This window comes from Macrotis lagotis, chromosome 6 (genome assembly GCF_037893015.1).
Source record: "Macrotis lagotis isolate mMagLag1 chromosome 6, bilby.v1.9.chrom.fasta, whole genome shotgun sequence".
Taxonomy (NCBI): Eukaryota; Metazoa; Chordata; class Mammalia; order Peramelemorphia; family Peramelidae; genus Macrotis; species Macrotis lagotis.
In genome coordinates this window covers 59,935,267-59,961,278 of record NC_133663.1, presented here as the reverse complement: position 1 = coordinate 59,961,278, position 26,012 = coordinate 59,935,267, and positions in this window count along the sequence as shown.

The window sequence follows — 26,012 nt, the reverse complement described above, 5'->3', positions numbered from 1 at the left end:
ACTGCCTCACTAATTTCTTTGAAGAAAAAGACTACTCAGATTGGCATTTAAATCTTTCCATAATCTGATTTCAATTTTTTGTCATGTTTTAAAGTATCCTCTTCATATTTTTTTATGTTCCAGGCAAAGTATTCTACTGACTATTGCTCAGATCTGATGTTCTTCCTTCTTCCTTTGTGTAATCTCCCTTCCTCATTACTTCCTTTCAGAATCATTGTCTACCTCAAAGATATTCAATTGCTACTACCTGATGGAGCCTTCTCCAATCTCCTCCCTTTCCCTCAACAGTTAATGTTCTTTCCCAACTCAATAGTTTTTCATTTTATTTCTTTGCATATTTTTGTAAATATATAATTTCCTTGATGGCAGGGACTGTTTCATTTTTGTCTTTGCTTCTCCATTAACTACTGCAGTGATGATAGATGCCAATACAGAACTGTGATTAATACACTGATTGTTATTTCTGGTGCAGGTTATACTACTGCAGAGTCTATATAGAGCTCTCTAACTTTCTCTTCTCTACTTCTTTTCCCCTAAGGAACTAAGGCACAGATTTTGTTTGAGGTAGTAAGCAGGTGACTGATCTTAAAGGAAGTAGATCGAGGTTCATGCCACTTTCTACCATAGCACTGGGGCTACATTTATAGTATTCACTTGGAACCTTCATATTTGGCAGCATGATACCAAGATTCATAGCTGCATGTACAATGTGGAACCCTTAAGAGTGTTTCAGAGATCCCAGATGCCCCTGTTCATTTCCTGGATGGACTAAGGAGTCATGAGGGGAAGCTATAACTATTGCAAGGGTGCTCCAGGTGATAATTTATCATTTGGGGGCTTAGTGTTTCTTCAATAATGCCAATAATTAGGGGCAGTTTGGTGATGTAGTGGATGGAGCACTGGTCCTAGAGTCAGGAGGACCTGAGTTCAAATCCAGCCATAGACACTTAGTAAATAGCTAGCTGTGTGACCTTTGGCAAGTCACAATTCCATTGCCTTGCAAAAAGAAAAAAACCCAGAAAATATTGGCAATAATTATTTCTTGTTATCAGAATATTTTGGTGCTAGTTTCTGAAAGTTTCTAAAATATTTCTTAATTCTGCAGAGTGAATTGATTTATGTGTCCTTGGTGATGGTGGTAGTGATATCTTGAGAATTCCAAAATGTATTTGAGACATAAATGCATGGAAGTAAGAGGGAACAGAGCAAGCCAACACAGAAGACCTTTTGAGTATAAGAAATCTAATGAGAAAAATAAAAGACTTAAAAGCCAAATTTTGAAAGATGCTTACAAATTGATAACTCTCAATAAATAAAGTTTACCTGCTTCTCTGTTTTCAACTTTGATCAGGAGATGGAAGATGGAGAGAACCTATATCCAGGAATATTCCAAATTGCTAGAGAACATTTGAGACCGATGATTCCGAAATTCCATGAGGATGGTAATTATGTCTTATCCCTTTGTATTTATCAAAAAACTAGCAATAATAGCAGTACCTATAGAGAACAAGATAAAATGAAATATGGGATGAATATTGCTAATGTTTTAGGAATATCAACATCTTCCTTTTTTGAACCATGCTAAAATATTTAATTCAACAAAATCATAATAATTCATTCAACCATATAGATTTGCACAGGGTCACACATTATGCTTCTCTATGACACAGTTCAATTCTGTCTCCTTAGAGAAGAGTGTTGCCTGGTCAGTTTTAGAACATAACAATGAGGCAAACATCAGAGATATAAAATATAGGGCTTAGTGCCAAGGAATTTATCAATAGAAAACATAATAAGAAAGAGCAAATATGCCTGCAAAAAAAGCAAAGCAAAATAAAATAGTTCCACAGAATTGATTTTAAACAAACAAATCCTAATTTTTTCACACACTCATTTACTGTTTCCCCTTTTCCTCACAAACAAAACTGTTGGTTTGAACACTCAAACCACAGATTTGAGAAAAAAATAATCATGCAAATCTGAATATCCACTGTAGCTAATCCTAAATTATTTTGCCAAACAGCTGTGCAGCTTTGAACAGTTATTGCAGTATGTTGATTACTAAATTTATGGAGAAACTTGGAATTCTGTTAATTGAAGAAATCTTCACAAATAGTGTATTGTTTTAAAATTTTGCCTTCTGGCAAATAGTCTTCTCCACCAGAAAACCATTGGTAATTTCTGGCAAAACATTTAATTGTTAAAATTACAAATCAGGATACTTTTTTCCCCCTGTACTCAATGCAGAAATTATTTTTTGAATAGTCCAACTGTTTTATCACTTAATATTTTGATGACTTTTCAAGCAAATTACAGATTCCTGGTGATTTAGTGAGGTTTTGTTCATCAGGCTCTTATTTTGCAATTTCTAGAAGTTTTTGGCTCAAAATCAAATACAAAACCAGTAAAGGATAGAATTAGAGAATCAAAAAAATCCCCTTATTACAAGGGACATGGGGAGAAAGGGAAATGGTTAACTGAAGAAAATAAGCATTTATACAGCACTTCCTCTATGGCAGACCCTTTACCAAGCACTTTTTTTTTTACAAATCTTATCTCATTTAATAGGACTCATTTTGCCCAAGCCTATACTTATATATAATATATATATATATATGTAAAATATCCCTGACAAGTATTAATTGAGCCTTTTATTAAATTGCCAATGAACCAACATAGTTTATGGAAGTACCATGACTTATAATAGGGAAATTAAGCATTTCACATGTAAGCTAGGAATACAGGAAGTATTAGAAAGCGGGAAGGGGCAGGTGGCAAAATAATGTAAAACAGATATCACTTTTAAGTCACTCCTCCATCTAATGATCGATTTCCATTGAAATGTACTACTAGACATTCTCTTTTTCTTAAAATATTCCTGAATATCTGAAAGAAGACATGGGATACCAATGTAAGAGTAATAAAAATGTAATAAATTGGCAATGTTGGACATGTATAATTCAAATTAGATCAATATGAGAAAAGAAAATTACCTTTATAACCATTCCTAGGTCTGATGCTCATGATATTCTTTTGAAAAATATGGATATACAGAAAGTAATTCTCTAGTGATCGAGAGGGCTAAAGGACAGAGCAAAAGGATTGGGGGAGAGACAGAGACAGAGAGAGGGGGAAAGGAGAATGAAGAAGAAGAAGAACAACCACAACAAAAACAACAGCAACAGCAACAGCAACAACAACAACCAAGAGAAGGAGGAGGAGGAGGAGGAGGAGGAGGAGAAGAAGGAGAACAAGAAGAAAGTAGGAAGAGGGGGAGGAAGAGAAGGAAAAGAAGATGAAGAGAAAAAAGAAAAAGGAAGAGAGAGAAAGAAGAGCATAGAGGGGGCAGCTAGGTGGCGCAGTGAATAGAGCACCAGCCCTGGAGTCAGGAGGACCTGAGTTCAAATCCAGTGTCAGACACTGAATAATTACCTAGCTGTGTGGCCTTGGGCAAGCCACTTAACCCCATTGCCTAGATAAAACCTAAAAATAAAAGAAAAGAGGAGAGGAAGGGAGAGGAGAGGAGGAGAGGGGAGAGGTAGAGAGTGCATAATGACCTGTTAACTAGGATCTTGCTTTGATATGTGCAGGGGAGAAGGATCAATCAACACACACTTATCAATAGTCTAATAAGTGCCAGACATTGTGGAAGAATAACAAGAATAATCAAATTCAGACACTGTTCTCAAGAAGTGCATTTTACTGGAGGGATGGAACATGAACATTCTTAAGTAAATCTAAGAGAAAGACAAAAGATGATTAGATAATATTTGGAGGTGATATAATCTGACTATTGAAGGTATTGGAAAAGACCTCTCAAATGAGGTGACCCTTGACCTGAGTCTTAAATTAAGCAAGCAGTTGTAAGAGGGAGAGGTGAGGAGGAAGTCCACACCTGACTGGGGAGTGACTTGTACAAGCCCAGGTTGACAAGACTGAATGCTGTATAAAGGTAACAGCAACTCAACTTGTTTGGCTTTAGTGGATAGAGGGTAAAGAGTATTAATATGTAATAGACTTGGAAGGGAAGCTACTGTCAGATTCTGATGGATATTAACTGTCCAGTGTAACAGGAGGGTAGCATTATATTTCATCCTGGAATCAATAGGGAGGGTTTGCAGCTTCTTAAGCAGTGGAGTAACTTAGTTAAATGTTCAATCAATGAAGAAAATTTATTAAGTATTTACTCGATTTTAAGGCTCAAAGAAAAAGAAAGAAAGAAAACAAACCCTCCCCTCAATGAGTTTTCAGTGTATCAGAGGAGAGTCATAAATGGACTAAATACATACACAGAAGATAGAAACCTGAATCTGTGATTCATTGCTTTAGGAAATTCTTAGTTGAGGAACATCTTTCTGACAATAGAGGTCAGCACCTTCTCTGCAATTTATAGTTTAAGTAACTTAGAACAAACCATTCTCTATCAGAGGCAAGATTTAAACCCAGTCCTTCTTGTATCTAAAACTGGTTTCCAGTTTACAATGCAACAAATATCCTATATGTGAGGAAGATAGTTTTGCCTGACACATGGTTGGAGCTTAATACATGTTAAGTGGTTTACTGAATGGCTGGAGGGTAATAATGCATTATGAGAAGATGTAGGAAGATTATGGCCAGGCTGTGGATTGCTTCAGCCAAACAAATTTATATGTAATCTTAGGTCAGTGTACTTAAACTCTTCCTGTGTCACAGATCCTTTTGATATTCTTGTGAGGCTAATGGATCAAGTACTTCTCAGAACACCATTTTTCAACACATAAACTACAATGTGAATAATTACAAAGGCAACTTATAACAATATACTGAAATATCAAAATAGATATATATTTTAATCTAGTTCAAGAATTCCAGATTTAAAATCTCTGTACTTGGGATCTAGTTAATCTAATTATGTAGGTAAGAGACATGATCAAATCTGTGATTGAGAAAATTGCTTTGACAGTGATAGAGCATCTATATTGGAAAGAGGAGACACTTGGGGCAAGGTCCATTAGGAGACTCTTTCAATAGTTGAATTAAGATGGTGATTTATTAAGTAGACAGAAAGGGATCACTATGAGACCATAAGGGAAGGGGGCTTTGGTTTTACCAAATATCAATGTACTATTGAGCAATTGAAATTCCTTCAATTATTTAGATCTGTTTCTATAAAATGTGCTATGGTTTCCTTTAGTTATTGGATTATAGATTCCTAAATATTTCAAACATTCTCCAGTAATTATGCATGGAATATAACTTCCATGTTTTGCTAGATTTTTGTTAGCACTATACAAAAATGTTGATTATTATGCAGATTGATTTTTATATTTTGTAACTTTGCTGAATTTTTTTTTCAATTAAATTTAACTGATTTTTTATGGTCCTCCATGTAAACTGCTATAACCTCTGAACAAAACAATAATTTTGTTTCTTCTTTGCTTATGCTTATTCTTTAATTGTCTCTCTTTTGTCATATTGCTGCTGCTATAGCTAGCCTTTCTAGCACTGGGTTAAATGGTAGTAGTGATGATGAACACCTTTTCTTTATCCCTGATCTTATTTGAAAATCTCTGACTTTCCCCAATAATTGGTTGCTCTTAGATCAAAAGGGAGTTGAAAAGTGAGTGAGAAGAGCTATTTTGTAATTACTTCCAGAGGAATTTTCAAAACAAGCTATGCCATTTTATTAATTGTTCAAGGTGACATTATACTTTAGATTTTTTTAATTTTAATTTTTAAATTAATTTTTCCCTTAGTCTAACAGAACTTGTTACTCTAAATTTAAAGCTAATTTTTCTTTATTCTGTCTTAAATGGAAACATTTGGTCACAATTTTTCAGTTAGAAGAAGGGAAAGCAAAAGGACATGAAGAGAGGGGAAAGGAAGGGAAAGGGAGGAAAAGAAAGGAAGGAAAGGGAAGGGGAGGGGAGGAAAAGAAAGACGTATTTATAAGGTATTTACTAATTTCCAGGCACTGTGCTAAGGGCTTTACAAGTATCATCTCATTTAATCCTCACAGCATCCCTGGGAGATTGGTGTTATTTTGATCCCTGTTTTATAGTTGAGAAATTTGAGACATATAGAGTGACTTGCCCAGGATCACATAACTAGTAAGTTTGGATGGCTGTATTTGAAACTCTGGTCTTCTTGACTTCGATCTCACCACTCTATCACCTGGACCTTATAACTTCCAAAAAAACCAACTCTATGCATAAGGGGAACTTTTGTGAGTATCTTATGAATCAGAGAAAAGATCTTTAGCCAATCAGAGTCTAGTGACTAGATATGAATCAGGACAACGGCAGAAGGCCCTGGATGCAAGGTAAATAGGACAAAGTGATTTACCCAAGGTCACACAGCAACTAAGAGTCAATTAGGGCAGTTTCTAATTCCTCTCCTGATTTCAAGACCAGTGCTTTATCCAATGCACCACCTAGCTACCTATATCTACTTATCCATCCATTTATCTATCATCTATCTATCTGTCTGTCTGTCTGTCTGTCTATCTATCCATCTATCTATCTATCTCTATCCATCAATAGATGGAGAGAGAAAGACAAATAGAGATAGAGAGACTGAGAAAGACAGAGAGTGCACTTTTATGTTACCTGCATCTCTCAATTCTTTAACAGTTTGTTTATGGATTATTTAGTTTTATCTTTGTGATCTATGGTAGCTAAGATTTTCTGCTCCCTATTTCATCCATTTGAGTATTTTATATTTGTTAAATATTCACTCATCCCACTAAAGTTTTCAGTTTTATTGGCATATGATTTATTATTCAACTTAGTTGAATAATTAGTCTTCTTTGAAAGTAATTTTATTGGCTTTCTAATGTTAGGTGAAATTGAATAGACTAAATTTTATATAAGCCAATACCTCCATTGTGCAAATTAAAAAGCTGAAATCAAGTGAGGTGAAATGATTTGTCTAGGGTTTTACAAGCAGTAAGTATCAGAGCCAGCATTTAACCCCAGATTTATGATTCCATTGTTAGAGCTCAAAATCTTCAAATTTCTCTATCTATATGTGTCTATAGTCTCTGTTTATCTCTGTCTATCTGTCTCTTATCTGAACATAATTCCTACCTACCCATTCAAAATTTTTTATTACTCCATTGCACTCAACCACTTTTCCAGTACAGCTGACCTGTATTTTTGTGAATAATTACTTCTTCTATCTCTATCTTTGGAGAAGTGATCCCCCCATGTCTGGAGAACAATTCCCCCATGTCTAGAGAAAAATTCCTCCAAACCACCTCCTCGATAAAGCTTTCTTTGATATATTCAGTTATTGGTGCTCTGTCTCTTATGAAATTACTTTCTACACATTTTAATGTCCTAGAAAGAATGTCAATTCAGTCACATATTGTACTAGATCAATGGTTCCTATTAGTGTTTTGTAAACACCATATGGATTTTGATTATCTAAAAAATTATGCTAAAATTTCTTTAATGGTACCTTGAGCAGTAAATAATTGCTCAATTATCAATCAATTAATCAATAATTAATACAAATGTGCCAGATACTATGCTAAGCACCAATGATGGAAAAGAGGGAAAAAAATAATCCCTGACCTCAAGGAACTCACAAAATTAAGCAAAGCATGTCTCAATGGATTCTCAGATATATCCTTATTGATATATCCTAGAATCTATACCAGAGTACATTCCTAATTTCCTTCTATTATCACATAATCAAAGATTATAATTTATGAAATTAGCATGACCAAGATGTTAGAAGCTTAAGTGTTCATATGGTGAATATGCCTGATGCCAGACAATTTTCAAATGAAGAAATTAAAACTATATATACTCATATGAAAAAATGCTCCAAATCATTATTGATTAGAGAAATGCAAATTGAAACAACAATGAGGTATCATCTCATATCTATCAGAGTGGCAAAGATGAGAAAAAGGGAAAAATGATCAATGTTGGAGAGGCTATGGGAGGATTGGGACATTGATGTACTGCCAGTGGAGTTGTGAATGGATTCAACCTTTCTAGAGATCAATATGGAACCCAAAAAGCAATAAAACTGTTCATACCCTTTGATCCAGAAATTTGAATTCAAGGACTATACCCAGAAGAAATTATTTTAAAAAGGGAAAAGAGGGGAGGCTAGGTGGCGTAATGGATAAAGCACTGGCCCTGGAGTCAGGAGTACCTGGGTTCAAGTCTGGTCTCAGACACTTAATAATTACCTACCTGTGTGGCCTTGGGCAAGCCACTTAACCCCGTTTGCCTTGCAAAAACCTAAAAAAAATAAAAAATAAATAAAAAATATAAAAGGAAAAAGTCTGACATGTTCCAAAATATTCATAGCAGCTCTTTTTGTAGTGGCAAAGAATTGGAAACTGAGGGGATGCCCATCAATTGGGGAATTACTAAACATGTTATGGTACATGAATACTATGCACTACTATTATTCTATAAGAAACCATAAATGATCAGACTCTAGAGAAGCATGGAATGACTTAACAGGATTTTATGCTGAGTGAGAACAACAACATTGTGAGATGAATAACCTGGATGGAAGCAGCTCCTCTCAGCAGTTCAGAGAACTAGGACAACAGAATTAGACCAACTATGGACTATGTTATCTCCATCCAAAGGAATAAAAACAAAACAAAACAAAATACTCACAAAAAAATCACCCAAAACAACCCTTCAGAATCTGATGGACACGTTATAAAAATTATATCTTATGTATCTCTTTCACCTAATTCCTCATACCGAAAATAACTAATCTGTAAATATGTTTATCAAAATATGTATGAACAATACATATTTTGCCACTGAGGGGAAGAGTAGGGAAGGAAGGTGGAAGGAAATTTTGTAACTTAAAAATATACATGTGCATATAGATGAAAATAAATAAAAGGGGAAAAAATAACCCTTGATCCCTGGGCATGTGCATCACAATCCCTCTTGAAATGATGATGGACTATCAAAAATATTCTGGAGAAATTCAGTGCCTTTCACTGAAATATTAATTCTGTACTCTGGTTTAAATTTATCCTTTACTTATGAGCCTATTTATCTATCTGGTGGATTTTCAAATGGTAATATTGGTCACTCTTTAAGTAGAGTTTCTATGAGAATGTAATAAATGTACCAATGGTAAAAAAAAGCAATTTATGTTTAGAAAGTTTATTTCCTTAAAAGGTTTATATACATGCATACACACATACACACAATATATATACAAACACACATATATATTTACAATATATATATATACATAATATATATTCATATATAGGTAGCATACATATATGCATATTAACATATATATTTTTAAATGAAAAATATTTGCAATTATATATATCATTTAATACACTTCATTGCATTAGCAATAGGAAGGTAAACAATTTTCATTACAATCTATTTCATTGATTAGTTAGGTAGCTAAATTTTATTTAAATAACTTTTTTATCTCAGCAAGAGATGTAAACTTTTCCTATTACTTACTACCACATATTTGTATGACTGATCTTTTTAATTTAGTCTGATTTTAAATTAAAATACAGAACTATTCAATGTAGAACAAAATTTGAGACTGCATTTTTGAGTCCAAAACTGCAACTATATATTTAAATTTTAAAATATTTCATTGAAATACATTTTATATGCTATATTAAATATCTTCCAAGTTATAGCTTGTTTCATTCATTTATATTCAAAATTGTATGAAATAATGAAATTGTACATGCAATCTTGCTAAGAATAATAACTATATGAAGTCCTGCTAAATAATTTCTTTTAATTTTTATATAACATGAAACATAATATATTGATAATTATGCTTAGTTTTATACTTCTATATTAATTTCTTCATTATTATCAGTAGATTAAAATATTATATTTTATAATTATAATTATATAGTATAAGTTTTACTTGGCACTTTTTTGGGCAAAAGTTACCATTGTAGTTATTGTAAGCACTTAATGCATAAGTCTAAAGGAATATTATGAGTAATATATGAAATTACCTGGGGGTTCACAACACATTTTTGGTTGAAAAAGATTAACAGAACAAAAAACAAAACAAAACACTGGGAACCACTTGACTACATGAAGTCTCTTCCAACTACAGCGGAAATTATTTTGTCTTCTATGAGTTGTCAAAATTTAAAACATTTTAACTATTAATTTGGAAATCATAAAAAATGTTATTGATTGATTTTAAAACTATTTCCTTTTCCTTTTTCTATACCCAACATTTCTAGATCAATCTAGTTTAAAAACTTGTTCTTATGTATGGGTTCTTGACATAGATTCTTTCTCACCAAAACAACCCATAGATAATTGAAAGTAATTCTGTTTCATTTAGAGATTAGTGGAAAGATAGATGCATTTTTACCTGTCCAAGTTCAGTGAATGTCTGAAATCTCTACATGACTTCCTTGAGGGTCTGGAACTCTTAGGTTAGGAATTTTTAAATCTAGCATGTCTCTTTCTTCTTCATCCTTCAAGAAACAAGGATTTTGTTGATATGAGTATTCTCCTCTACCAATTCAGTTTGTATTCTTTTATAATATAGTAAATATTCTTCTTGAGCTGCAGTGACCAAAAATCTCCTCTTTGCTTAAAAGTAACGGAAGTGTATTGGCAAATTTAGCTGTCTGATTCTTGAACAACAGAAAGATAGATGGAGGCGGGGCGGGGAGGGAGAGAGAGAGAGAGAGAGAGAGAATATTGTGTGTATGTGTATAACATTCCATATTCTGTCCATCACTAGAACCACAAATTTTGCTCTATCAAAATATCATTAGCTAGTCAGAAGGCACAAAAGGCAGGATAATCAATTGGAATGAAGAAGACCTAAGATCAAATCCTGCCTCTGACTTTTCTTAGCTTTCTCAGTTTTTTTCACCATAAAATGAGTGGATTAGATACAATGACCTTTAAGATGCTTATTAGCTGTAAAGCTATGATCCTATAATCATTTCAGATACAAAGGGGCCTATATATCTAAATGAGGCATTGGAATATGAATTTGATGGAATTTGACATTTTTAGTAAAATCATATCATTAATTCTATCTAGACATACATTTTCCCTAGAATAATATTAGATTAGTTTGTTTATCGGTATATTTTATATGTAATTGAAACTGAAAAGTAACTATAACAAAATAAAATCAGTCATCATCAATTATCTTCTAAATTCAATTCTTTCTCCTTGGTTCATTTCTATACCAGTTGGGCATCAGGAAATGTTAGGAGAAGAAGAGCAATTCATCTAAGTCAGAATTATGGAAAGAATCAAAATATCAGGTATCATAGCCTAAATCTACTTACTTCCTATGGATGTTTCAAATAACCTCTCTTATCTGTAAAATGACTAAGATAATAAAAAATGGAATGTGATGCCTTGAAAGATAATGGATTTCTTTTCACTAGGTGTCTTCAAGTGGATATTTGAAAACCACTTTTCAGGAAAGTTTTAAAAATGAATGTATGTTCATATGTAGTTTAGATTACCAGATCTCCTCTGAGATTGTTTCAGCTGCGATCTATTTTTATGCACTCAAGCAGCCAAGTCAGTGTTTTATCTATATGTACTTTTTTTGTATCAGTAATATGCATTCTCTTTGATGCTGGTAGAGCTCAAAAAATCCAAAATATTCTGGCAAATCACTTCAAAACAACGGAAACTGCTTAACTCATAGATCCAGTATACAGGAAATTGAAATTTTTAAGAGGTTTATGCATTTAACAACTGGCAGTAGTTCAACAATTGGTATGTAGGATGTCAGAAATCTATTCTTTTTAAAACAATATTGGAGGCAAATTTATTTCTACAGCTATGATGAGTTTTTCAGAAATTCCCCCTTTTGCCTCTAGATGTCTCACCTGGAATTCCCTTGGCAGAATATGCTATCTTGCAAAACCTCTACTCTTTGCTAAAAGAAAATGCTTCTCCAGGTCAGAGCTCTGACATGAAGTCGTGAGCCAAGAATACTTAACAAGAGTTGAATAAAAACATTCCAGCAAGTTGGATAGATAGATTTACATTTTTTTTAAAAAATGCAAATAACAGATGGAGGCAGAATGGGCAGATTTATGAGTAAAGTAACTTTCTATTTGTCATTCTGATGAGCCAAAATGGATGAAGAGGCACTGCCCCTTTGTGATGAACAGTTTCCAGGTGTAATCCTGGATGTTAGAGAAAATGATAACTAAGACAATGGTCACCCTCCCATCCCTATAGCTTTTTTTCCACCTCATAAATAATTCATGCCATATATCCCAATAGAGAAGTTGTGAAACATAGCATATTAATTTATGTTTCCAAGATACATTTTAGGAAGAGAAATATCTAGTATTTCAGAGTAGTAAAAGCTTCTTCATCCCCATTTCCCCCATCTCCACCAATGTGCCAGAAAGAAAAAAAAGATCCACTTTATCTTCTTGAGAGTCAGTTAAGGTTCATTTTAGCAATGAATGTGGGATCTGCTTGAGTCAGTTTAGAATTCCTGATGTCTTTTAACAGAAAATATTTGCTCTATGAATTTTTACTTTATATTCTCCCTCCTTCCGCCCCCCCCCCAATTGGCCATCCTTTCTAGCCCATTACTATGTAGGGAATTGGTCAAGGGAATCCTCAGATTGACTTGATGAGTTTACAGGATGGTAAACATGTGTTCTGAGTATTTGCAAGGATCAGAGGAGTCATATATTGAAAGTTAGAAAAAAACTTTAAATGATATTAAATTCATTTTTCCTCTGTCCATAGTTTCAGTGATGAAACTGAAATATCAAATCATTAATTGACTTACCCAGAGTTACATCCAAAAATATTGGAAATAGATTTTAAGCACATTTCAATTTTATTTGAAATTTAATCCCCTGTCCCCTCTGCCAAGCTTTCTACATGGAAGGTTTGGGCATTCTTCAATGGCATCTTCTTGAGAGGACTCAGCCAAGCTCCAGAAGGGCCAAAGGTTAACTTGAAACCAATTAATTCATATTGGGAGAAGCCCTGGTCAATGAAATTTAATCGGGAGATGGTTTTAGTCCTCTCAACAAGGTGGCACACATTATGTTCATATGATTAAAAGATAGTTGTTCTTCTTAGCGCCATTTTGTCAACTTTCATTGAGCCATGAGAGTCAAGTGGAGGAAGAAGTGAAAGCATAGGCTGAAATGCAAAAGGAGAAAGTTGAGACAGAGGTCCAAGTAACTAGACTGTGCTGACCACAGGCCACAGGAGCAGAGATGGAATGACCCTTAGTGACATTCACTGGAAGGCAGAACCCTTCAGGAGATATCATCTGCCCTACGAAAGACTCTACAAGCTCTACCACCTGATAAAGGATTCTTTTCCCACTATTTCACATACCTCCTTGGCAATAAAGGACATACTATCTTTTAATGCAAATTATACCTACCTGCCTCATGATTTTGTGCCATGGGACTCTTTGTCATTCCAGACTGGTTGTTTTCTTTGTGGCTAAGTGTAGCACACCTGTATAATAAATCCTCAAAACTTTCTGTTTGCAAAAACAAAATAAAAAATAAAAGATAATTGTTTTCAAAAGCTAATCAAATTGAACCTGAAATTCTCCTAATCAACTCTGTATACTTATTAAAAAACATTCCATTTTATAAGACTTATACAAAATGGGTAGAAGTGGGTTTATTGTGATCTGTATGATTGGAGGGAATATTCACAGGGATAATATTATAGATTAATTGGAGTATTTCAGCAGTTGTGACTTCCTTCTTGTCTGCTAATGGCAAGTAGCAGAGGCAAGTCTCAAACCAAGTTCTTCTAATTCAAAAGTTCAATTCTCTCTAGTAAATTACATTTTGATCCTCTTTTCTAATTGAATGAACCACACATTTATGGAGTTTAGTTATGTTCAACTATTTTTGACCCTATTTGAGGTTTCCTTGCAGAGATACTAGAGTGGTTTTCTTTTCCAGCTCATTTTACAGATGAGGAAACTGAGGCAAACAGGGTTAAGTGATTTGCCAAGGTTCACACAGTGTCTGTGAGTACATTTGAATTCTGGTCTTTCTGACCAGATCCAGCACTCTTTCTACTACAACACAAATTCACATTTTAATTTTATTTCAGATTTCCAAAAGTCAAACATTTAAAAAAAAATTCTCATATAAGAGTTTCTATTCTGTGTTGCAAGGTGGTGAGTTAACAATCATTTATTAAGAATCTATTACAGGGGCGGCTAGGTGGCGGTAGTGGATAAAGCACCGGCCCTGGAGTCAAGAGTACCTGGGTTCAAATCTGGTCTCAGACAGTTAATAATTACCTAGCTGTGTGGCCTTGGGCAAGCCACTTAACCCCATTTGCCTTGCAAAAACCTAAAAAAAAGAATCTATTATAGGGGTGGCTAGGTGGCACCAGCACTGTAGTCGGGGGACCTGAGTTCAAATCCAGCCTCAGGCACTTAATAATTAACTAGCTGTGTGCCCTTGGTTAAGTCATTTAACCCCATTGCCTTATAAGATAAAACCAAATAAAAAGAAAAAAAAGAATCTATCATGTACCAGATATGGTGCTATACCTTACAAACATTACCTCAGTTTATATGGAATAGCAAACATCAGTTGCTTTTCTATTTCTGGGTCCTCACTTATATCAATAAAAAGTAATAGGTTTCTAGAAATAGACCATTCAATGGAGGGTCAGGGAGGTCATCCTTTTATTCTTTATTGGTTCAAATTCTATATTTGTTATTGTAAAATTAAAAAAAACTTATACATTTATATTAAAGGTCTACTTAGAATTGAATTAGAAATGAATATTTTTATTAGTTTAGACAAATCTGTAGTACTTCCATCAATATTTTTTTTCCCTTTTGTTGTTTGCTTAGTATCAAATGTGGCAAACTAAGGTTATAATAAATCCTTGGTAACTGCCTAACTCTACCCCACTCAGCAGAAGCAACAAAAGACAAAATAATACACACCCACTCCAGGCAAGAAGCATTTGAGGACAGCAGGAGGAAATGAATCCGGGGCGTGTGTGCCTCCATGAGGGATTTAGCCATTGCTATTTAACCTCATCCACCAATTCTCTAAACTTAATCTGAGGATCAAGCCTCCTGAATTCTGAAGGAAAGTTTGCTTGGTACAATAATTCTTTACAGGTCTGCATGTCACATCCTGGATATACACCAGATATTTTGGCAGACCTCCACACAAGTGGCAATGCCTTCATAGGAAAGACTGCAAGGCTCCATTGGCAAGGACACAGCATCTGGGCTGTAAAAATGGGAAGTAGAGAGAAGAGGTCCTTCAGGTCAAGGGCAAGGGCAAGGCCAGCAGCTGAGATGCAAGGCCACCGGCTCTGTGGGATCTCATGTCCTGTGTCTCTATAGATAAAACTTTGGTTTCTAGGGGGTTTACAAACACAACTCGCCCTGGCACCCAAACAAAATAATAACCCCAAATAAATAGATGATGCAGCTGACAATAAAAAAGGGAGATAACTATTCATAGGAAAAATGCATTAGCTCACCCTTTCTGAATACACAGTGATTCATCAGCATTTTCCTGCCTTTCTTCTCTTCTTGCTTTGATTATCATTGCTCAGCCTGCCTCAAACCTCTACTCCCATTCCAAACAAGATATATATACATATATATGTATATATATGTATATATATATATATAATATATATTTTAACTCATGAAGGGAGAAGGGTTGGCAAGATGAATATTTTTCCATTATGAGAGAGGGGCAACTTTGCTGATATTATATTTCTAATTTAATTATTAAGTTGTACTTCTCTATTGTGTGTGTTCCAGGCAATTCTGTGTATGAACCTTTGTTGAACTGTGAGAAGCATCCCTGTGATATCCATGAGGGAGATGATATGGCCATGCTGTATGTAATTACAAGTGGGAGGAGTTGGCTAAATATACCATAGCAAACATGGCAAATTAACATTTTTAAATGGTGGCTCTTGACAGAAATTTGAGGTGATACCAGACCATCCCGTTCTTATAAAAGGACTCCTACATTTTGATCAAATAACTATGAAGCCATTGTCCCAAAAATTGCAACTCAAATATTTATGTAATGTTATGTAACTAAGGAAACAAGCAAGGACTTGTAGGATTACGTTACTAACTTTCTCAGATTGATGGTCTCCTTGACCATTTCAAACTCTAACAATGCTAGGTCATGCAGAGTTTGATTCTACACTTGAAGAAACATTTAGAATCAAGAGGCTCTAATCTCTCCCCACCCCCATTCCCTCCCATGGCAATCTGGATAGTTAGTTGTTGTTCTCATTTCTCCTTTTCCAAGAGGGAGGGAAGGGGAAGGAAGGGGAAGAAGGTTGGTTAAATCCACTCTGTAGGCTGTAACACATAACAAAGAAAGAACTCCAAAATAGTGAGAATAAAAGGTGTTATAAAAATGATTCAAAGAGATGATGAACTGATCATAAGGCTAATGGAAGACTATAACCAATGGACACTCTCTGCTGTTGCTTCTTTGGTATCCTTATGATGTCCAAAGAAAATAAAACATGTCTCCAAGAGGAAGCCCTTTGTGGAATAGTTCTAGAAGCATATGGGCAAGGAAGGAAGCATTTTTAAGTTTCTATTATATACCAGACACTGGTATATAATATTAATTATCAATTAAGTATTTTACAAATATTATTATATTTGGCACAAAAAATCATAGAAGGTAGAAGTTACTATGATCTCCTTTTTGTACTTGAGGAAACTGAGATAAACAAAAAGTTAATTGACTTGGTTATATAGTATAAATCTGACAAAGATTCAGGATTTAAATTGGATTGAATCTTCTATAACTAAATTTTTAAGTCAGTGGGTCAGTGTAGCCTTCAAGTAAAAAATTGGTATGGTTAAGGCCCAAACTGTCTAGACATATGTTGACATACTCTTTCTTACATAAACAATGCTAATGGAAGTGTAGAGCTAATGGGCTATTGGGAAATAGTCAACCTGCCATTATGAATAATCTGGGCTTTTTGAAAGTAGTTTCTATCTAGTGGAATAGAAGTTTCTTAGAAGCACTATTTCATTTTTTAATTTGTATCCTTTGCTTTTGTACCTAGTAAGTATTTAATAAATGTTTGTGAAACTAAATGACATCTATATCTCTATAATAAGCATTCTTGCGAAATCAAATAGTGATACACATTAGGAATATTGTATAGTTTGTAAAAAGAACACTTTGCAATGATTGTTAAAAGTTAAACTCAGCTACAAGTCATATGGAAAAGCCCTATTGTCCATATGGTAAAGTGGCAAATTCCTGTGATTGTGTTTATGCCCATGAATATATCTGTGTCTCCATCTATTTCTTAGTTTCTGTGATGACCCTCTTTTTCCTTTCCATAATTCTCCATATTCTCTTTGGTCATCTATGTTAGAGACAATTATAACCCTTTAACCAAATCACCTCAGAATATTGTTTCCTATTGATCCTCATTGCACAAACTTTGCATCATCATTCAAAGCAAAAAGACCAGCCATGCTTCCTTAAATCATTTTGGCTAAATTCCTCTTTAAAAAAAACTGCTTAAAGTTTCCTTGTAAATCTTGCTGAAAAGGCCAGTCCAGTTACTTATCCTGATAGAATTCCAAAGTGTACATTCTCGTATTCATTAGGACACCTTGGAAAAATTTCAAAACCAAGTGTCCCACATGAAAGAGGATGCTTACGGTAAGGTTCCCTGGCAAGCTTCAATTTTCCAGGAATATACTGAGGGCAAAATAACAGTTCACTATGCTGACTAATTCGCAAACTATAACCAATAGTTATTAGGCAAGGAAATTTGTCAATTTCTTGACTTTGTTTAATGGGAAATATTGTAATTAGACTTTCTTTTTCCCTCTTGGCTCCAGAGTGTAAGTTATATATGTCATGGACTGGTCTACATTATTTCATTGCAGAGGAATGAATTCATTTCTTTTAGTAAATTGCCTACCAAAAATCAGTTTTGAATTATAATTTTCTGAAAAGGAAACTTCTTTACCAAATACTTTTGTTTTCTTTAGCATTGCTGACAACTATAAGTGGTCAAGAATATTTAAATATCATTTTGAGAAATGTTTCTCAAACAATGATGTTTGTAAAAAGGTATGCCAAATATTCTCTTACAATGTAAATCACCATGAAGATTTAGAAATTTAACTTAGATTAAATTCCATGATAATAAAACATATTACGATAAAAATTTTGAAATATCAAAGAGATTTCCTAGCCCTAAGTGATAGGCCCATTTCTTTTAGTCAGTGTTCATTTCCTCAAAAGGTCTTACTGTCCTGACAAATTTGTTCTAATTGGATTTGACTTATATATGCAATGAAAAGGTGGCTGGCAGCCACAATGGGTTATCAAGATGTTAAAAATTAAAAGACATGGATAGGAACCAGCTGGCTTCTAGAACACTCTTGCCCATGTTTCTTAATGCCTGTCTGACCCCTCTAGTCTAGTAGTTCCTGTACAATGGTCCACTCAAAAAACCTAAAATTCACTTAAATCTTATTTCACTACTTCTGTCCTATCAAAATGGTAGGAATTCTGAGTAGTTTGTAAAAAGAACATTTTATGATGATTTTTAAAAGTGAATTTAAATAACAGGAAGTCCTCAAATTCTGGATTCTGGTCCTACTCCTGCTTTGTAATAGCTGAGTGATCTTGGGTAAACTATTGAATTTTCTTCAGTTTTCCCACATCTGTAATTAATAAAAAGATTTATTAAGTGTCTAAAACATGCAAGGTAATGTGCCTACACTTGGGATATAAATAGAAAATCAAGACAGATTCTACTCTCAAGGAGACCATATTCTTAGGTGAGATAAAACATCAGCTACAAGTCACATGGAAAAACCCTATGAAAAACCCTATAGTTCACATGGTAAGTGGCAAAAAATATTATAATGAATATTCATTATTTTCATTTCTATTGATACAACCATGTCGATATTTGTTGTTAAGGCAATTTGATAATATCAAAGACTTTGGTAGAAGAAATTCCTTTCCTTGAAGGGTCAGTAGTTATGTATACTAAGAGAGAGAAGTACAGAAGTATTTATTAGATCCTATTTCCACAAAGCCTGCTCCCCATCATAAGTAGCTGAATTCCTCAGGGGCTCATAGTATCTGCTTCTCTATGGGAGTCAGTAAAGCTGGTGCTCCCCTTTTCCACCATGGATGACTCCTTCAAAGATGGTTGGAGGAAGTGGCTGTGGATGCTGAGGTCACTGCAAATAGGGCCAATAACCTGGTAGATTAAAAGCAAAGCTTAAATTACCTACTTTGTTGTACATTTATGAATATAAAATGACATAATAAATGAAAACATTTTGCATAATAAATTTCCCTATTAATTTGGGTTATTTTATTGACCATTATAATTATGTTCAATTTTATATGTTGCTATTCCTGATTGCTTTCTACGAATTTTAATTTACTGATAGATAGATAGGTATATGGATATAGATAGATTCGATTAGCTTTGCTGCATGAGCACCATAAAAAATCCCAATTGAAAGACTTTCTCTCAAAATGATTCTTCAGTTGTTTGCTTCTTTTTGACCCCATTTGGGATTTTCTTGACAAAGACATTGGAGTAGTTTGCCATTTCCTTCTCCAGCTCATTTAAAAGAGTTGGATACTGAAGCAAATAGGATTAAGTGACTTGCTCAGGGTCAACAAATAGTTTCTGAAGCCATATGTGAACTCAGGAAGATGAACGTTCCTGATTCCGTGTCCAGTACCCAATTCCATTGTGTCACATGGCTGCCTAGTAAACTGTAAAATGAAGTGAAGGAAATGGCAAATTACTCTAGTATCTTTGCCAAGAAAACCTCAAATGAGGTCTTAAAAAGTCAGAAATAACTGAAAAATGATTGTAAAACAACAAGCCTTGTAATTAATATATCTTGGTTATTTTGTTCTCTTTTTCTTTTTTTTAAAATAGCATTTTATTTTTCCTTCAATTATATGTCAAGCTGATTCTATTATTCATCTTTACAAGATTTTGTGTTCTGAGTTTTTCTCCCTTCCTCCATAACCTTCCCTCTTCCTAAAATGATAGGTAATTTGATATAGATTCTATCATGTAGAAGATATTTCCATAATAATCATAATTGTGAAAGAAGAAACAGGACTAAAGAAAAAATGAATAAAGTAAGTGAAAAAAAGGTATGCATCAATCTGCATTCAGAATCCATCAGTTCTTTAATTGGGTATGAATAGTATTTTCCCTTGTGAGTTCTTTGTACTTGTCTTAGATCTTTGTGATACTGAGAAGAGCTGCGTCATTCATAAGTGATCATCATACAATGTTTTTGATACTGTTATGTTTCTGACACTAGTTCTGCTCATTTCACTTTGCATCAGTTCAAGCAAGTCTTTCCAGATTTTTCTGAAATCTGTCTGTTCATCTTTTCTTATTGCACAATAGTATTCCATTTCATTAATGTATCACATCTTATTCAGTCATTCCCCAATTGATGGGCATCTCCTCAATTTTCAATTCTTTGTTATGATGAAAAGAGTTGTTATAAATATTTTTGTACATATAGGTCCTTTTCCCTTTTTTTATGATTTCTTTAGGATACAAACCTAATAGTGGAAGTATAGGTTCAAAAGTTATTTACAGTTTTATATTTCTTGGAATGTTTGGATCAAGTCACAACTCTACCAGCAGTGCATTAGTGTTCTAGTTTTCCCATATTCTCTCAAACATTTATAATTTTCCTTTTTTATTATATTATCCAATCTGATAGGTGTGAGGAGGCACCTCAGTTGTTTTAATTTGCATTCCTCTAATCTAATAAAAGTGATTTATAGTACTTCTTCATATTCCTATACATAACTTTGATTTCTTCATCTGAAATCTACTTGTTCTTATCCTTTGACATTTATCTATTGGGGATTGATTTTGTAGTCTTGTAATTTCAGTTCTACTTTGAAAAATGAGGCCTTTATCAAAGATACTTGCTATAATGATTTTTTCCCAGTTTTCTGCCTTCCTTCTAATATTGGTACATTGGTTTTGAGTGTGCCAAAGCTTTTCAATTATTTATAATCAAAATGATCTATTTTACATTTTTTAATTCTCTCTCTTGTTTGGTCAAGAACCTATAATTCATTTACCTTTTCCTTTAAGAACTGAGTTTTTACTTTATAAATGTTTTTCCTTTCTTATGATTTTCTCCCTTTTGTTCTAATTCATTTCTCAAAATTTGATTAATAATTTGATAACATAATTGTACATGAATAACTACCAGATTACTTGCTGTCTTAGGGAGGAGGAAAGGAAGAAAATGAAGGCGAAAGCGATTTGGAACTCAAAATCTTACAAAAAAATGAATGCTGAAAACTATTTTTACATGTAACGAAAAATAAAATTAAAAATTAAAAATAATAATTTGGTGTTATACCATTTCGTGCATATATGTTTAGTATTGATATTGTTTCATTGTCTATGGTAAAACTTTTAGTAGGCATGGTTTCCTTCCTTATCTCTTTTAATCAGATTTATTTTTGCTTTTGCTTTGCTGCTATAAGCATCATTATCTCTGCTTTTTTTCTTTAACTTCAACTGAAGCATAATACATTCTGCTCCAGCCCCTTTCATTTATTCAATATGTCTCTCTGCTTCAGGTGTGTTTCCTGCAAACAACATATTGTAGGATTCTGGTTTTTAATTCACTTTCTTTTAAAGGAGAGTTAATGCCATTCACATTCACAGTTTTGATTACTAGCTGTGTGTTTTCCTCCGTCCTATTTTTTCCTCCAGTTGATCCTCTCTCTGCTTATATCCTTTCTCTTCTCACCAATGTTTTACTTCTTTCTACCACCCACACTGACCTGACCTTCCTTCTGTCAGGTCCCCCCTTCCCTTTACTTAATCTCCCCCCTTCCTACTTCCCTATCAGGTAAGAGAGATTTCTATATTCAATTGATTGTGAATATTATTTTCTTCTGAGTGAGAGTGAGGTTTAAATTATGCCACTTCCATCTTCCCAGCTTCTCTTTCACTGAAATAAGTTCTTGTGCCTCTTCATGTGAAATAATTTCTCCCATTCTACCTCTCCCTTTCTTCTGATCCCAATTCTTTCTCTTCCCTTAATTATTCTTTTATTTCATTCATTCAAATTCACTTTATAACCATATACTCTATTTATGTATATTCCTATTAGCTATACTATTAGCAGTACAATTTTTAAGAATTACAAATATCATATTCCCAAGTAGGGATGTAAACAGTTCAGCTTCATTGAATCTTTTATGTTTCTTTTTATCATTTTTATCTTTTTTGGCTTCTCTTGGGACTTCATATTGGAGATCAGTTTTTTTTTTGGTTCAGTTCTGGTAATCTTATAAAAGCATGAAATCTTTCCATTTCATTGATTGACCAATTTTTTTCCCTTAAAGAATTATGCTTAATTTCACTCTGTGGGTGAATTTTTGTTGCAATCCTAACCCTGTTGCCTTCTAGAATGATGTTCCATGACCCTTGATCCTTTAATATTGCAGTTGTCAAATCCTGTGTAATCCTGATTGTGGCTTTCCAACAATTGAGTTTTTTTTTGACTGCTTGCTCTCCAACTTCCTCAATTTACATATTAAAAATAAGGAAAAGAGAAATTAAGTGATTTTCCAAGGTCACTCAAGTTGTTCATAGTGGAAGGATGTGAACCCAGGTTTTCTGATCCCAAATCCAGTGTTTTCCTTCTATCCTGGTTTTCCCTAATTATTTGATTTCTGGGAAATGTATTTTGTTTAAGAACTCTTTTCCATATCAACTCAACTCATCAGCTTTTGAAATCTTTTCGATACAGACATTCCATTCAATATACTTATGGGAACCCATTCATATTTTCCCTTTCTGTGTAAGTTTTATCTGTGACTTCCAATAACCTCACTTTCTGGAAGCTTTCTAAACTTTCTCCTACCACCACTCTGCCTGTGACATGTCATCTCTTGTCATTCCACATGATCAGCCCATCTTGAGTTTCTAACACACATTTGCTCATTTACATTTTTTACTACTATTCTTCAAATAAGTAAACACATTATTTTTACCATCTGGTCAGAACTATAGAATCTAAGCTAATGAGAACTAGAGCCATAAGCAGTATAGTGCAAGTGGGGCATAACTTATTTAATACTTGTGGACTTTCAATAGCTCAAATTGGTAGAGGGGGTGGGGAAAGATTAATCCTAAATTAACAAAAATAGTCAGTTAAAATAGGAAAGGATCACATTTCCCTCACTACTCAGTGCCTCTCCAAGTGGCATTGGAGTTTTGTCCTCTCCCTCTCTGATGCCCTGTGGTATCTAGCTCTCTGCCAACTAATTTGTGCCCCAGCAACAAAATTCCTACTCACAGCTCTGAGGAGAGCATTTCATCAATTTTATTATGCTTTAGATGCTTGTGAAAACTGTGAATTTTCTACTCTATTTCTTCCTTTTTTAATAGGTTAGATTTCACCTAAACTGCAGAATTATATTTCAAGGTTTCCCACCAATGAAAACTGGAACACTGCTAAAGTGTGTAGACTATGGGCTATTTAATCAAATGATTTTCCTGTAAACCAAAGCAAAATACCAAACTCTGAAAAGCCCATTCTAGAGAAATTCTTTGAGCTAGTTGAAATAGCCATATAATAACATACATTGGAAGGAATATTTCTTTTTAAAGTTTGTGGTTTATCACAACGTTTCAAAAAAATTGCCTACGGTCCTGTTTACCTACACTAAATTATTTTAAACCCTTTCAGTCGGAGTATAGATTTTCATGTTCCAGGTAAGTTTTTTGTCTCATAAAGACAGATCTTTGTTTAAGAATGCCTTTCAAAGGATTTTATCAATCTGTTATACATTTATATACATGTGAGGTTTGAAGTGTTTGGATGGATTAGTGATTGCATCACATCAGAAAACATGTAAAACAATGAACATTAGGGCTAAAAATTATAGTTCTCCTAAAGGAAGTAAATGTGTTATAGTCTGCTTACTAAAATCAAACACTATCAAGGCTAACTTCTTGCTTGGGAATCGTGCTGAGGCAGCATATGTGGATATAGATTTATATAGGTGAGGTGACAATCCTTTCCACGATCCTTTGTCTACTGCTAAAACTCCTTTAGAATATTACTAGTTTGTAAACTTTCCTTTCAAAGTGTCACTGATTACATAGTTTTGAGAATTGTAGCATTGCAGCTTTCTAAGATTCCAATTCAACTTAATCAGTATTTATTTAACTTCTACTATATGTGTATCAGACAGTGAGGTCACAAAGAAGAAGGGGGGAAAACCCAGGCCTCAAGGAGCTTACATTCTTCAAAGTAATAAATTTCTAAGTAAAAAATATATTTGTGATAATTTGAGAGAAAGGGATGAAGCAATAACTACTAAGGGAATGAAGAAAGACTTCTCAGAAATGATGGCAAAGAGGGGCAGTGGGGTGGCACAGTGTATACCATCCCTGGAGTCAGGAGAACTGAGTACAAATCTGGCCTCAGACACTTAATAATTATCTAGGTGTATGACCTTGGGCAAGTCACTTAACCCTATTTTCTTAAATAAATAAAGTTTTTTTTTAAAAGAAATCTCTGGCAGGGATTTACTATACATACACACACATATGTATATATATATATGTATACATACATATATATATATATATATATACACACACATACATACACACACACAGGGATTTGTAACTCTCATTTGAGGAAGCATGGAAACTGAGACAAACCCTTGAACAGGAGAGTGAAGTTATTATATAGAAAATGCTGTGGTATTTGGAGGGTACAAGTAAAAGAAGGGGAGAAAAGAGAGTTGGCTGTTGTCCCATGACAGCCAGTGTCTGACACTTCTGCAGTTCCATTCTTTAAAACCATAAGAGATGACTTCTTTTTTTTTTAAAGATTTTTTGTAAGGCAAATGGGGTTAAGTGGCTTGCCCACTGCCACAAGGCTAGGTAATTATTAAGTGTCTGAGGCCGGATTTGAACTCAGGTACTCCTGACTCCAGGGCCGGTGCTCTATCCACTGTGTCACCTAGCCGCCCCAAGAGATGACTTCTAAATGTATGATCTTGGAGGTATGTGGTTGTATGTTTCTATTACGGTTGTTAGTCCCCAAAGCTGGAGAACTGAGAGAAACAAATAAATTATCCTTCATCTTTGCTTGACTTCCACTTAATTGTCATTTATAAAAACAAATTATTTTAAATGACACATTTGTCAGATTTGATATTATTTCCTCTAAATATCTGTGTTTAAATGTGATTTTATAATGCCTGCATCATGAGGACACAATGGGAGCCACTTAGGAAAGAGGAATCTTTTATGGAGGAAAACTGGGAATTCAATTCCTGGCCCATTGTTAAAGAATTTGGTTCCCTAAATTGGGGTAAAAAGCATACATTTCTATTATGGTTCACCTTTCATTACTATGAATACAGATCACATTTTATAAACCTGTGGTCTAGATATAAGGAAATGGGGGGGGTGGCTAGGTGACACAGTGGATAGAGCACTGGCTCTGGAGTCAGGAGCACCTGAGTTCAAATCCGGTCTCAGACACTTAATAATTACCTAGCTGTGTGGCCTTGGGCAAGCCACTTAACTCCATTGCCTTGTTAAAAAACCTAAAAATAAAAAACAGATATAAGGAAATGTTATACAATCATGGGAGAAAAATCTATTCAAAGTTAGAAACAGGAAATAAAATTCCAAAAGTTTAAAATAGTAATTACTTGGGGTATCTTAGGTGGCACAGTGGATAAAGCACCAGTCCTGGAGTCAGGAGTACCTGAGTTCAAATCCGGTCTCAGACACTTAATAATGACCTAGCTGTGTGGCCTTGGGCAAGCCACTTAACCCCATTACCTAGCAAAAACCTAAAAAACCAAAAAAAAATAGTAATTACTCCAGATTACCTAAAATGTGTATGGGTGAGTAATATACAGTATTTAAGGTGTATTACTATGTTATTCTGTGTATTAGTAGAAAAGTAGACTAGAGCCAGATTATAAGGATGTT